Source organism: Thalia democratica, chromosome 5 (assembly GCF_965202585.1).
Source record: "Thalia democratica chromosome 5, ktThaDemo2.hap1.1, whole genome shotgun sequence".
Lineage (NCBI taxonomy): Eukaryota > Metazoa > Chordata > Thaliacea > Salpida > Salpidae > Thalia > Thalia democratica.
In genome coordinates, this window is record NC_139169.1 from 47,364,016 (window position 1) to 47,376,745 (window position 12,730).

Below are 12,730 nucleotides of genomic sequence, written 5' to 3' on the forward strand. Positions count from 1 at the left end.
GCCGACAACTAAAGCTCCGATAAACAAAACCAACATTATAAAATAAAGTTTCAAAATTTATTTATTTTTATAGCAGGTAACCTCGTGTTAGTTTTTGCTATAAAAGCTTTGACAGCATTGATTGTTTAATTTATTATTGCTTTAAATAATAAACTTTTAATTTTAAAATAAATACAAAAGATAATCAAAGTAAAATTATATTTTGTAAAAAGTTTAACAATAAGAACTTATTTTTATTTCAAATTTTGGTTGTATACCTCCATACTTGTCGTTTTTAAGCGATGTGTTTTGAAATTTGTTAAGTTTTGTTTTTTAGTCTTCAAGATGTTATGTAGGCTATTAACCTCCTTTTGTTATAGAGTAGGGTTTGGCAACGTATGGCCCGCGGGCCGGATCCGGCTTTCAGAGTAAAATTGACCGGCCCACTAAAGTCAACATTACAAAATTTTTAATACACTTTGTATCATAGTTTTGTACAAAAAAATACTGTATAAATAAACATATTTTGAAAATTAAATTTTATTTTATGTATAGTGATAAAAACACTATTTTTGTCGTAATGTTTTGTTTAAATTAAAATCAGAGGTAATATCTTTCCTTATACTAAACCAATCTAAGAGACGTGCTTGGTTGTATATAAGCGGTCCTGGCGGTTACTGACTATAACGCGGTAATAAAATGATATCTTTAGGTAGTTCTACGATACTTTTTAGATTAATCTCGTTAATTAATAATATAGGTATATAAAATATTAATTGGACTAATACTATTAATCTAATAGGTTATAATTTATAACCTATTAGATTAATAGTATTTGTCTAATGGTAATTTGGTACCATGTCCATGCGACGCTTGTTACCATGAATAATAAATTAGCTATATTTTTTTACTTTAGCTTTCTGGTTACTATAGCAATAAAACAGCTTTAAATAGTGGTTTTCAAATTTTACCATACCTGGTTATAAGTGTTGATTAAACCTAAGCTTCTGTTTATTGCAATAGTTTTACAAAGCAGTTAGATTACTTAAACTACAATTTATTAAAGTAAGTTGTGATTTATAAGATTGTTAGAAAGCTTAAACTACTTGTAAAATGAAATCGATTCTATAAGTTTAGACTGTATTTACAATGAATAAATGTGCGATAAACTACAACAAATTGTACTAACAAAATAGTTCGACAAGAAACACTTCGGCTTAACAGCCGAAGCGTAGAAAAAAAGAAATATTATGGATTAATATAGTGTCGTAAAACAGTTTAGAAATTTAAAATTTTTATGAAATAAAGCATTACACTAAAATCAATAATATTTCGTAGTATTTAAAAATAATAATGTTTTTAAAATTTAAAATTACCTATTCTATTATTCAGAGATACTTACAACGACTAAATTTAATATCCCTTAATTTGTGTTAATAAAAAAGTAATAAGTTATCAAGTATCTGTGGTTTTTTAATATAAACAATAATTGTTCGACTTATACTGATTTGAATAATTGTTTTATAACGAAACAATACTTTTTAAATTCATAACTAAATTAAATTGATATCACCATAAGCATAACCACTATAAAAAACTACTAAAAACGTATTCTCAAAAGTTTATAAACATTAAATTTTAAAATAAATAATTTTATATAAAAATTTGAGACAACAATTCATTTTGCAGTATATTTTATTTTTTGTGAACTAAAAATTTTTCAATCTACCCTTTTCAATAGTTCACAAAAAATAAAATATACTGCAAAATGAATTGTTGTCTCAAATTTTCATATAAAGTTAGTACCGAAAAGAAATTATTTAGTAAATAAATAATTATGAAATATAATGCTTACTTTAAGAAAAGTCTTACTATAAAGTTGTATATCGTTAAAGAATACAAACATTTTCAGTTTAGAATGTTGATAAAGATACTTATTCAAATTTTATTATCTAATTATGTTAGCATAAGACAATAAAATAATAATGATATGGTAAAAAAGTTTTATAATTTTCAGCTATAAGACATCAAAACACAGTATTGTAATACTCGTTTTAACTTTTGCAATCAGAACTCGGGTCTTGGTCTTGTCACCGTGACTCGGTTCTCAACTTCTTATTATTGACTACAATGCATAAGTCTAGTTAGACTATCGAACTATTATTTGTAATCAGTTTATTTCTTATTTATATTTATTTGAAAAGAGCTTAAGCAGTTTCTTGTTAAGTAATGTTTTAATGATGTTCAACATAGATTAAAAACTTTAGCTTATTATAAAACAGTAATAACCAATTTTTGTTTTAATGATAACTAATCTAAATAAATTAATTTATAGAATTACGTTTTACAAATAGCACATTTACTTTATATTACTACACAATAACTTAATATTGTTTTTAAATCTGTTTATGCTAATGTTGTTAGTATTAATATTGTTTTTATTTATTTATTACTTTTGCTTATCAAAAGCCAAAATTTTACAGTACTTTTCTTTTTATAAGTTCAGTTATGGTAGAATTTACTTCTTTGAAATTATTATAGAACTATACCACAATTTATTTATGTATTTAATCGTAAAGATTTTTTTACTGTTCAGGTAAAATTATTAAATAAAATAAAAATTACACTTTTAGCACAAAATACTGATAAAATTAAACGTTAAAGTGTTTCAGCGTTTTACATTTTTACTTTTTACTATAGAGGTTGTTATTTATCATTCAAATAAGCACATGCTTGCTATTAGTATTGTTGGTCTCCTTTTATAAATTAGTTTTTAGTTATATAAGCTTATTAGTTCTTATGTAACTAACTAAACAAGTCTTTAAATACATTTTTAAACAAAAAATTCAGTTAATATTCTTTTTGCTTGCTTTTCTTTCATTTAGTTTAATTAATTGTTTTATTACTAAAGATTTAGATATTTAAAAAATAAAAAATTATGTGTAATAGCTCGTAAAAAACTCTATAAGTATATAGTGTACAACTCGATAACCAAAACGTTTCTTTGTACTCCAGGTCTTTAGACCAAACTTTTTGGGCGCTTTTTTTATCGTTCAATAAACAATATTAACAATGATAATTTTATTTATTTATTTACTTACAAAAAAAAATTATACAAAGTTTTTAAGATTACTTAATTTTTATGTCTAAAATTATTCAAATTTTTTAAATAATATCTATATAGTCATTTATTTCTATTACATAATATTATTTCTAATTCTTTGTTTATTATTTTTTAGAAAAACTTAATATTTTTTTTTAAGTAAAAAAAAAATTCTATAAAAACTTTAAAATCTCAAATCTAAAAAGCAACGTTTGATAAAATTTATAATTTTCATTACATAATTTGTTCAATCAACAAAATCGGCGAAAGTCTGCAGAACAAGTCCGGACTTTCGTTTGCCGTGAGACAAGCTCAAATTTAACAAAAGGGTTGATCATGCCAATTCGATCATCAGACCACAAGTTTCGGTAGACTGAGACCGGTTTCGTCCTTATTAGAACTATGCTGACGTCACTAATCATTGCCAGCAAATGGTTGCTTCATGCGAAAGCATGATAAACCGTTTGTAGATTGACGACTACAAGTTTTTCGGTTGTGACTGACTGATGAGTCCTAATAAGGACGAAACCGGTCTCAGTCTACCGAAACTTGTGGTCTGATGATCGAATTGGCATGATCAACCCTTTTTTTACATAATTTGTTGTTACATATGTGTACATTTTAGTCGTCTTATTTAAATAGTTCAATTGTCGTAGTTTAAAATATCCGAATTTGAGTTGTCGTAGTTTGGATTGTCCAAATTTGAGTTGTCAGAATTTAAATTATTTGAATTATCCAAATTTGAGTTGTCGGAATTAGAATTGTCCGAATTTGAGTTGTCGGAATTCGAATTGTATGAATTTGAGTTGTCGGAATTTGAATTGTCCAAATTTAAGTTGTCGGAATTTTAATTGTATGAATTTGAGTTGTCGGAATTTTAATTGTCCGAATTAGAGTTGTCGGAATTTGAATTGTCCAAATTTGAGTTGTCGGAAATTGAATTGTCGAGTTAGAGTTGTCGGAATTTGAATTGTCGGAATTTGAATTGTCAGAATTTGAATAGTCGTGCACCCAACTCACACAGAATTAGTAGCATATGTGTCTATAAAAAATAGCTACCACTAAGGCCGATAGGAGAGAAAAGACAACTTAAATAAAAGTTACAAACTTTTCTGCGCCTATCTTTATACAAAAAAAACTACATTTCTAAATTTAAATCTTGTCTGTAATCTTAATTATCACTAGTTTGTACTATATTATTAGGTTGTTATTATAGTTTTACGAAAAAGTTGTTTTTATTTTATCAAACATTTTTGACTTACTTTTTTTTTGTAGAGCCGCTGTAGATGAATCTCGATTAAATCTCGCTTTTTTTAAACTTTTCTATAGCGACTTTAATTAGTCAAAACTGAGAAGCTTGACGATATAAAGATGTTTAACTAAAGCATTAACATCCGCTAGTATTATAATGTACTCAAGTACTGGCAAAATGGTAAGTGTTATACACGAGTGTGAAATACATGTATAAAACATTTAGTAAAAAAGTTTAACTGTAATTACTGGTTTAAAAGTTCTTTTTAACAAAATTGTATAAGTTATTTTTCAAAGCAAACTTTTTTTTATAATGGTAAAAAAAAATCAGTCTTAAACTCCACCCCTTGCAACGATAAACGTTTTCTGGTGAAACTAAAAGTATAAAACTTAAATCATTTACTTAATAAAAAGGTTTCTTTAAAAATTTACAAAAGTAAAATATCACATTACACCATACTACATAGATATTTTGATTCAACTATATTGACTAACATCGTTTAAACAAGGTAAGTAATAAAAAAGCTACAACTAGGTACGAGCGTCATTCCATTTACGGTACAACTTTTACGGTTTTTACTAAAGTTCTTTAGCTTTGACGCTTATCCATATCCTTATCTTTACTTCTACAATAATTTTTTATACATCATCTTTTAGCTTAGAGTATCTAGTTTGTGAACTATTATTTTATTTTTATATTGGGTTGGTATAAATGGTGCTGTAGCCCATAGAAAAAGTGGTACATTATTGTTTTTTTTCAGTTTTTTTGGAAAATCAAACGATAAACAAATAGTTTTGACTTGATATTTTTTTTATGCATATAAAATAATATTCTGCTCATTCGCTATGTACAATTTTTTATAAAACAAATTATTTTTTAAGGAAATTGGTGATTTATTGTTTTTAGTATATTATGATTTATCTCAATAAATATTGAACTAAAAGTAAAATGAATAAAAGATTCACACAGTACTAATTATTCTGCATTGTTAGCATGCACAGTTTTTATTTTAACGAATTACTTTTTGAAATATTAAGCATTGAAATAATCCTTTTTTTTAAATTTTAAGCTACTTAGTCTCTGAAGTAGCCGCGAAGTTATTCAAGCAGAACGTTTTCTGAACTTTTTTAAATCTTAGCCAAAAAAAGTCTTAACAAATTAAGATATTGATTTATAATTAACATAATTAAAAAATTGCAGTCCACATGTTTCTACAGAAAACTTTTTACTCAAACTACTGTATCTTAAAAATTCATACAACATTATAACAACCCAACAAAAATATATAAGTTTATAAATATCAAAGTGGACCCACCCTATGTCTCATCTTTTGTAAAAAAAATAACCTTTACCCTTGTTAATCCATGAACTAGTGTTTTATTTTAAGTTGTCAACAGAGCTAACATGGTTGTTCTTGATGATTTTCCTAACTATTTCAGTTTCTATTGTACTGTGGTTGTAACTAATTGATTTATTGTAAAAAGTTATTTAGCTAATTCAAAAAAACTTTTTTCAATGTCATACAGTTACAAACACACAATCAACTATATTTTATATATTAGTTATAATTTTTTTTTATACAAGAAGTATTTTTTACACCAAAAAATATTTCCAATATTAAATAAAATCGAAAATGTTCCTCTGAATTCTGTTGAGTAATATGGGCACCCATTTGTGCCTATTAATATTTTTCTACAGGGTACAGGATCTTTCAATCGAACTTAAAATAAAAATAGATAATTGTTTTTAATTTTAACATTTTTAATTGATTGCTTTTAACATAAATACATTAGACTAAAATATGCTGTACAAACTTTTAGTTAAAAAAGCTATGTTGTCAACTAATCATATTTAGGTAAAATTATTATAGTTTAATTAAATTTGTTGTAATTTACATTCTTATTAATCGTTTTTTTCCTTTTATCAATTTTTTATCTAGGAAATGGCCAAGGCAAATGATAGTGTAATATACATCATTTTGTTTTGGGGCCAAATCGTAAAAGATATTAACATTATTTATAAAATAACTATTTAAGAGTTTAAATAACATGCAAACTAAGGGAAATCAAAAAAAAAAAATTAAAAAAAAAAAATATTTTTGGTTATAAAGCAATTTAAATGAAAAAAAGAAAAAAAAACCCTTTATTTTTGGAGGGACCCCATGAAATAATTCAAACCCCAAACCAATTTTTTTTTCTTAAATTAAAGACAAAGGTGCGTTCTCTAAGATAAAAAAAAATTTTTAGATAGCGTTTAAGATAAGGAAAATAATTGACATTAATTTATTTTAAGTTTTATGTTTTTTGAAAAATTTATAAATTTGCCTATAAAATTAACTTTATGCTCGTGAATGTTATTGTTAGAGATAGTTTGTTATCAAATTTGTGGAAAATTTGGCTTTATTTAAAGTGTAAAAAAAAGCTGTACCTGGTCTAAAATTAACAGTTCTGTAAACTAGTAATTTGACTACATCCTTATGGTTCTTATATGAAACTTGTTAACTTGTTCTTATATGAAAGAAAGTAATTTAGTTACCACACAATATTGTTTTTTTTTTTCAATATATTAATTTAAAAGGTTTTTTTCTGAGCTACATAGCCTTTCTGATTCTTTTTTTTTAATTCACAGTCAGATTTGTCAAAAGCTTCTTAATTACAATTTTTTAAGTAGACGGATTAAATTAAGGTTTTTTTGTTTTTATTTAGGTAATTAGAGAACTTTTTTATCCATAAATTATGAAAAGTTGGTTATTTTATGTTAATAGATTTTAAACTGTACATCTAAATGATGTTTAGCTTTGTATATCTAATAACCTTAAAAAGAAAGGCAAAACATGAGTCCTAAAACTTATAAAACAATCAAATAAAAGTTTTTCTAGTATAACTTTGAGTTATGCTGTTTCTTAAAAGTTTAAAAATATAAAAAAGCTAAATAGAAAAAAAAATAAGTGAGATAAGTTTATTTACATTTGCAGTAGTATCTATATATAAATTTTAACACCTGCATACGTTTTAAATAGTTGCGAATTGCGATACACGTAGATGTAGAAATAAGAGGAACTTCGCATCGTTTTTTTTGACGATGTTAAAACCTTGTGTATTTTAAAAATCAATTAAGTAAATTTTTAATAATCTATTGATTTATCGGAGCTTTGAAACAAAGTCAATTTATTTATCAATAATAGCGATATTTTTAATTTACTAACTAAAGTAATTTAAGCTAATTATAATGTTATAAAAGGCCTGGAGCTTGTTACGTTGCTAGTTTTATACAAAAAGTTATTTGTTGAAAATATAAAACTAAAAGTGTTAAAATACCTTCGTTAAAATGTTTTGGTAAAATGAGTTAATAGACGCCGTGCTAAAGTGTTACTTTCTGCTATTGTGTCACTTCGTGCTAAAGTTTCACTCTGTGCTAATGTGTCACTCAGTGCTAAAAAATCTCTTTTTGCTAAATTGTCGCTTTGTGTTTAAGTGACACTTAGTGCTAATAAGTCAATTCGTGCTAAAATGTCACATAAAAAGTCAGTCTGTGCTAGTGTGTCACTCCGTTCTAAAGTGTCACTTTGTGCTGAAATGACACTCCGTGCTAAAATGCTACCTGTGCAAAAGTGACACCGTGCTTATGTGTCACTCCGTGCTAAAGAGTCTCTCTTTGCTAAGGTTCCCTTTGTTTTTAAGTGTAACTTAGTATTAATGTGTCTCTTCGCGCTAAAGTGTCACAGAAAGTGTCACTCTGTGTCCTGTGCTAGTGTGTCACTCCGTGCCTAAGTGTCACTCTATGCTAAAGTGTCACTTTGTGTTAAAATGACATTCCGTGCTAAAATGTTACCTGATTTAAAGTGACGCCGTGCTAATATGTCACTCCGTGCTAAAGTGTCACTCTTTGCTAAAGTTTCACTTTGTGTTTATGTGTCATTCCGTACTAAAGTTACGACCGTTCTTTTCTGACCCGTTCCAACAACACCATTCATACTGACATAATATAAAATGAATTATTTAAGAAACTATTTGCTGTTATGTTGATAAAAAATTACATCAATTTATATATTAAATTAGTTTAATAGTCCGTAGCGCCACCTGATAAAATTAGTTTCAAACAAATCATTTGCGTTTGTTTTGTACTTCAAAGACTAAGTAGCTTAAAATTAAAAAAAAAAAGGATTATTTCAATGCTTAATATTTCAAAAAGTAATTCGTTAAAATAAAAACTATGCATGCTAACAATGCAGAATAATTAGTACTGTGTGAATCTTTTATTCATTTTACTTTTAGTTCAATATTTATTGAGATAAACCATAATATATTAAAAACAATAAATCACCAATTTCCTTAAAAAATAATTTGTTTTATAAAAAATTGTACATAGCGAATGAGCAGAATATTATTTTATATGCATAAAAAAAATATCAAGTCAAAACTATTTGTTTATCGTTTGATTTTCCAAAAAAACTGAAAAAAAACAATAATGTACCACTTTTTCTATGGGCTACAGCACCATTTATACCAACCCAATATAAAAATAAAATAATAGTTCACAAACTAGATACTCTAAGCTAAAAGATGATGTATAAAAAATTATTGTAGAAGTAAAGATAAGGATGTGGATAAGCGTCAAAGCTAAAGAACTTTAGTAAAAACCGTAAAAGTTGTACCGTAAATGGAATGACGCTCGTCAACTAGGTATTAAATTTGAAAATCATATTTATTAATATAAAACATATAAATATTGTTTATTGAACTACAAAAAAAGTGTTTAAAATATTTTGTCTTAGGACCTGGTGCATGAAAAAACCTTTCGGTTATAATAGAGTCCCACACCACTTGGATACTTTTTAACTTCTTGTCCAGGACATAACTAAATTTTAAATTCAGCTTTTCAAACATCACTAAGATTTTAAATTTTTAATCAGTCCTTATTAAATGTTAAGTTATCTGCTATATGTTTTTAAAGAAAATCAATTAAATTAAGTCTTTTTAATTTATTAAACCAGTTTTAAAAGGATTTTTTTTTAATGGTTTTCAACTTTTGATTCTTGTTCAGAAACTGTGTTTTACTTAGTGTTGTACAGTTAACTATGTAAACTTTACACTACATTCATTAACTTAAATACAATTTTGCTAAATGTCCGTGACAAGATATTAAACAATATCCTTTGAGTATAAATCTGTTACCAATCGGATTTTTTGTACACATGGTCTTAAGACCAAATGTTTTGTGTGCTTTTTTTGTCATCCAATAAACAATGTACAATGTACATAAATGCAGGAGCATGAACTTTGCTTGAGAGCTTTTTTAAGAATTTTATAAAAATGTCTAAACTTAAGACCCAATTATTTTCCTTATCTTAATGGCTAATTAAAAACTTTTTTTTTATTCTAAAGAACGGTACTTTGTCTTTAATTTAAGAAAAAAATCCATTGAATAGGGGTTTGACTTTTTGAGTGGGGCCTATTTAAAAATTTTGTGTTTTTTTCTTACTTTTTTATTTATACAATTTTTTCTCCAAAATTAATAATTAATTTTTTCTTTTTTAAACATACTTAGTAAAATGAGTTTAATGATGTTATAAATTTTTTTTCAATTTTTTTTTTGTACCATAAGCCTGAATAAACTTTTCAGAAAAATTCCAATTTAGCACGATTTTTGTTTTTCAGGTATACAACCTTTTCTGCAAAAATAAAGTATTTTTTTAGTGTTATTTATTTTTAAGAGATTCGTATAGTTATGTTTTATGATGTTGTGATATTTTTTTTCCCAGTTTATTATTGCTTTTAAAATATATGACCCATACAAGTTGTACCTACATTCTTAGCAATGCTATTTGAGGGATTTCTTGCTTAAGTGCTAAGAGTTTAAGTAAAACTTGTATTGGTCATATATTTTAAAAGCAATAATAAACTGGGAAAAAATATCACAACATCATAAAACATAACTATACAAATCTTTTAAAAATAAAAATTAGTATAAAAATATTTTATTTTGCATAAAAGGTTGTATATCTGAAAAACAAAAATCGTGCAGAAATGGAGTTTTTTTGAAAAGTTTATTCAGGCTTATGGTACAAAAAAAAAAAAAAATACAACATCATTAAACTCATTTTAATAAGTATTATGTTTAAGAAATAAATATTAGAAAAAAAAAAAAAATTTGGAGAAAAGGTTGTATAAATAAAAAAACAGAAAAAAACACAAAATTTTCAAATGGGCCTTACTCAAAAAGTCAAACCTCAATTCAATGATTTTTTTTAATTGTAGACAAAGTACCATTCTTTAGAATAAAAAAAGTTTTTAATTAGCTTTTAAGATAAGGAAAATAATTGTGTTATAAGTTTGGACATTTTTATAGAATTCCTGAAAAAGCTCCCAAGCTAAGTTCATGCTCATAAATGCTCTATTCAAAATAAAATCCAAACATATCTTATTATACTAGTTTTTTAGTTCAGTTTGAGTGCTTGTCAAAAAATTAATTTTAATAACATTGTTTTTGTGCTTACTTTCAATTTAGTGTGCAATTATAAATTCTGCAAATCTAGCATTATGTCCTCCATATTGTGGGCTTTTAGCAGATTTGCTTAGTTTCAACTTAGTACTTTAGGAGGGGGGTGTTAAGACTACAAAATTTTTTTTGAGATGTATCACTCTGGCTTTTCCAAGAAACCGTTTATTATTGCAAGTGCGAGACTGATTTTTTTTTTTCCATCTAAAAGTTGTTGTCATTTTTGTCAGTGTTTTTCAATAGTAAGCATTTATAACTATTACTTTTTTTCATTTTATATTAATTAATTTTACCCTTTATTATTTAAGCAAATAACCGCAAATTTTTATGAAGTATTAAGGGCATAGGGAGGGGAAGGTAAATCACATTTTTTACAATTTGATCCTATTTTGTTGAGTTTTAACTAAGGTAAGCCACAAGTTGTCTTTTACATATTTTTAAAACTCAAATTAACTTTTGAGATATAGCTGGTCAAAGACTATAATAGGTTTCTTATGGCAAATTCCTTAAGGCGGGAAAATAACTATAAACCAATAAAAATCTATCTCCTCTTAATTGTATTGACTAATTGAGATGAATACCTTAAATGTTTCTTACAATATTTAGAAAATTCTTTCAAAACAAAATTAAAAAATGAAAATTAAAAAAAAAAAAACTATTTAACTTTTTACTCCTTAAGTTTTTAAACTAGATCCTCAATATTTGGGAAAAATTCCTTTTAAGTTTAAAATACTTTAACGTTGCAATTCCAAAACTAATAAGATATAATTTTAAAATAAATAAACTTAAATAGTTATTTGTCTCAACTAAAAAATATTGCTCAATTTACTGAAATGTAAAGATCTTATTTAAAAAAGATGTGTAAATTAATATTTCACTTACAAACAGGTGGTTTTTTATATAACTTTTATTTTTTAAAATTTAACAAAATCCTGCATTAAATTGATTTTTATACTAGTTATGTACTTTCTGTAACAATTTTATGAAGATTGGTTAGAAAACGGAGGAGAACGTAGATTTTTAGTGAAATAGTCTTTTTTCTCATTTTTGGTTTGGGCCTTCCATTAGGAGCCTTTGGAGCACACCAACTTGGATCGCTTATATCTTAAAAGTTACTTTGAGTTTTTTAAAGCAGTTAAAAACGTCTGATAGCTCAAATAAAACTCTGTAAAACAAGGTCAACTTGTAAAAAACAAAATGGACCCACATATGCCTTAAATATCTAGAAAAATTTCACAGTTTGGAGTTTTAGAAAAAAAGTACATAAAAACTAAAAAAAGGTGTTTGTTAAATCAAAAATTAGTGTTTTTTAAAGTTATTTATTTCTTAAGCAAATGATAAAGCATTATTGATAAAGAAACTGTAAAAATTTTAAGAATATAAATAAAAAATTTAAGTAGAAGATAGTTTTTTAGTGAAACTATTATTTTTGTCTTCTATAAATTAGGTTTAGAACCGAACAACTTCAATCCCTTATATCCAAAAAAAAAGAACTTTAACTCTGACTTGCTTTATCAAAAATAAACTGATATACCAATAAAAGAAGTTAAAAAGAAAAACGCTACTTTTTTCTTCTTTTTAATTTCTTTTATTTCAAGTTTAGCCTAATGTCTTCCTTCTTGTTATCACATAAATTTTTACAGATTTTAAACAACTGAAGATCTTGTTTTTTTTCAAACGAGTGAAACATTGTATTGTAATAAAATTGTTAAAATTTATCATTGAATCATTATTATTAACAACAACTAAACTGCCAATCATTAAACTTGAAATATATTTAAAACAGTTTTTGTTTTTATTTATACTAAACTTATTGTTTTAAAAATAAAAATCTTTGACTTACTTGTTTTGAACATTTAAGTAAAGGGTTTATATTAATAATTATTACTAAAGTCTGA